Genomic DNA, 3,332 nt, shown 5'->3' with positions numbered 1-3,332 from the left:
ATTATGACGGACTATATGCTGGGCCATAAAATAAGTCTGAGCACATTAAAGAATTGAAATCATACAAGGAATGTTTTTTTAACTACAACCAAATTAAATTAGAACTGGGAGAAAAAGATACCTGGGAAAATCTTCAAATGCTTGGAAGTTAAGCAACCCAGTCCAAACAGTGCATGGGTCAAGGAAGAAATAAAAGAGGAATTAGAAAATATTTTTAATGAATATGAAAACATAACATGTAAAATTTTGTGAGATGTACCTAATGCAGTTAGAAATTTTATATCTGTAAATTCTATATTCGAATAAAAGGAATAGAGCAGCTTGGGTGGCTCGGCGGTTTAGCACTGCCTTCAGCCCAGGGCCTGATTCTGGAGACCCAGGATTGAGTCCCATGTCGGGCTCCCTGCATGGAGCCTGCTTTTCCCTCCGCCTGTGTCTCTGCCCCTCTCTGTCTCTCTGTTTCTCATGAGTCAATAAATAAAATCTTAAAAAAGAAAAAAAGGAAGATTAAAGTCAATGATCTAAGCTGGCATTTTAAAAAATTCAAGAAGAAGAGCAAATTAACCCCAAAAATAAGCAGAAAAAGGGAATTAAAGATAATTAGATAAATTTCCATTAAGTGGAAGGTACACTAAAAAAAAAAAATCAGTGAAACCAAAATGTTAAAGGATCAAAACCAGATCAATTTCTAAATAGACTGATAAAGAATGAAGACAGAAAAGACAAATGATCAGTATCAGGAATGAAAGAGGGATGTGACTACAGATCCTACAGATATAAAAAGAATAATCAGGAAATAGTGTGAATAGGCCAGAAATTGAAAAAGAATAATCAGGAAATAGTGTGAATAGGCCAGAAATTTGATAACCTAGATGAAATGGACAAAATCCTTTAGAGATACAAATACCAAAACTGACACAAGGTAAATGCCAATACATTTGATCACATGAAAGACATAGTGTACGTAATATGATACCTTTACTTATGATTCAAAATAGCTTACCTATTCCATCAGAGAGGTCTTTTTGCTTCCATATTTCAATTTAAAATATTGAGTAGATAAAACATTTATCAGTGTGTTGATAGTTGTATTGGTCTGCCCGGGCTGCCATTGCAAAATGCCACAAGACCATGTGGCTCAGACAACAGATGTTTATTTCCTTACTGTCCTGGAGGCTAGAGGTCCATGATTAAGTGCCAGCAAATTGGATTTCCAGTGAGGAGTCCCTTCCTGACTTGTAGAGTGCCACCTTCTTGTTGTGTTCTCATGTGGCCTTGCCTCTGTGCATGTGCCGAGAGAGAGGGAGCGCCCTCCTTCCTCTTTTTACCAAGACACCAGCTCTGAGCTAGTGGCCTCATTTAACCTTAATTATCTCTGTAAATGTCTTATCTCCAAATACAGTCGCACTGGGGGTTGGTACTTCAACATCTTGATATTGGGGGACATACTTCAGCCCATAACAATAGGGGGTAAAGAAAAAAAATATAAAGAACACTAGCTATGTCCGCCAAGTTTAAGAGGGAAATCATTACCTACCTTAACGGTGAGAACCCCTCCTTACCCTTTTACAACCCCAACCCTTCTTATCCTCATGCAGGGCTCACCATTATCTTGACTTCTGAGCCTATCATTGTCTTGCTTTTATTAATAATATTATCACCTGTTTGTGTACCTGAGCAATAAGGCGCTGCACTAAAATTTATGTAAACAGAAGCATATCACATGTATTTTTTCTACGACTTGCTTCTTTTACTCAACATTAAGCTTCTGATAATCAGCCTGCTGTTGTGTGAGACTACAGCTAACTCATGACTTTGTGTTGCATGAAATTTATTTTGGTGGACATCTGCATTTCTTCTAGTTTCTTGCTGCTAAAATTTGTGCTGCTCTAAATATCCTTATAGATATCTTTTAGTGGACAAATGCAAGAATTCTCTAGGTCAGGGGTTGGCAAGCTTTTCTGTTAAGGGCTGAAGAGTAAATATTTTAGATTTTGAGGGCCACATGCTCTGTGTCTTGACCATTCAACTCTGCCCATATATTGTGAAAGCAGTCGTAGACAGTATGTAAACACACGGACATGTTTGTATTACAATAAAATTTTACTTACAAAAACAGGAGTTGGGCTGGATTCGGCCACCAGGGCATGGTTTCCCGACCCCTGCTCCTGGTTATTAAGTAGGAGTGAAACTGCTGAGTCATAGTAGATATTTACTTTTAACCTGGCTTAATAATGCCAAGTTGTTTTCCAGAGTGATTGTATCAATTTACATTCCCACCAGCTTTTTAGATTTCCAGGAACTTTACAGCCTTGCCAAGACTTGAAAAGATCAGATTTTGTTTTTCTTTTTGCTAATTTGAGGGGAATGAAATGACATCTAACCGTGATTTAAAATGCATGTTTTTTTATTACTAATGTGAAGGAACATCTTCTCCTGCGTTTTGTCTTTAATAAATTATTTGTTGAAATGATATCCCCATTTCCTATGGAAGGGTTTGTCTCGTCATTGATTTGAAGAAGTTATTTATATGTTACAAATTCTAATTCTTTTCCAGTTGTAGTCTTGAAAATATCTTTTTCTGTTTTGTGGCTTGTCACCTCACTCTTTTATTTTTTAAAGATTTATTTATTTATTTATTTATTTATTTATTTATTTATTTATGATAGACATAGGGAGAGAGAGAGGCAGAGACACAGGAGGAGGGAGAAGCAGGCTCCATGCTGGGAGCCTGATGTGGGACTTGATCCAGGGACTCCAGGATGGCGCCCTGGGCCAAAGGCAGGGGCTAAACCGCTAAGCCACCCAGGGATCCCCCACCTCACTCTTTTAGTGGTGAATTTTGAGAAATGGAAGGTCGCAATTCTGATGTTATAAAATGTGCCAGTTGTAAAAGATTGGTTTTACTCTTTGTGTTTAAACTATGTTTAGTCTGGTGCTAATGTGGACACATCAGTTTTCTTTTGATTATAATTTGCATGGATTATCTTTGTTTTTATTTTGAAGCTTATGTTTCTTATAGATAACACAGAGCTGGATTTTGGTCTTTGTAGCCAATCTGACAATGTTTCCCACTTTCTTGGATTATGTGGTCTGTTTTACCTTGAGGATGGTTACTTACACATACAGATACAGGTCTATCATCTTATTTTTAGCCGATGTTTTTCTAAATAGCATGGCCATGCAGAGCAGTTTGGGGAATTGTTGCAGAAAAGATCTCAGTCATTAAAGAAAAGGCCAATAGGATTGCAGATTAATAAGCAAGAGGGAGGATTGCAAGGGAGATTTTAACACTTGGCAGGGTAAGTTTTTGAGTACGGAACTGTTACAGG

This window comes from Canis lupus, chromosome 18, assembly GCF_011100685.1.
Source record: "Canis lupus familiaris isolate Mischka breed German Shepherd chromosome 18, alternate assembly UU_Cfam_GSD_1.0, whole genome shotgun sequence".
Classification (NCBI taxonomy): domain Eukaryota; kingdom Metazoa; phylum Chordata; class Mammalia; order Carnivora; family Canidae; genus Canis; species Canis lupus.
Note: the sequence above shows the minus strand (reverse complement) of the source record.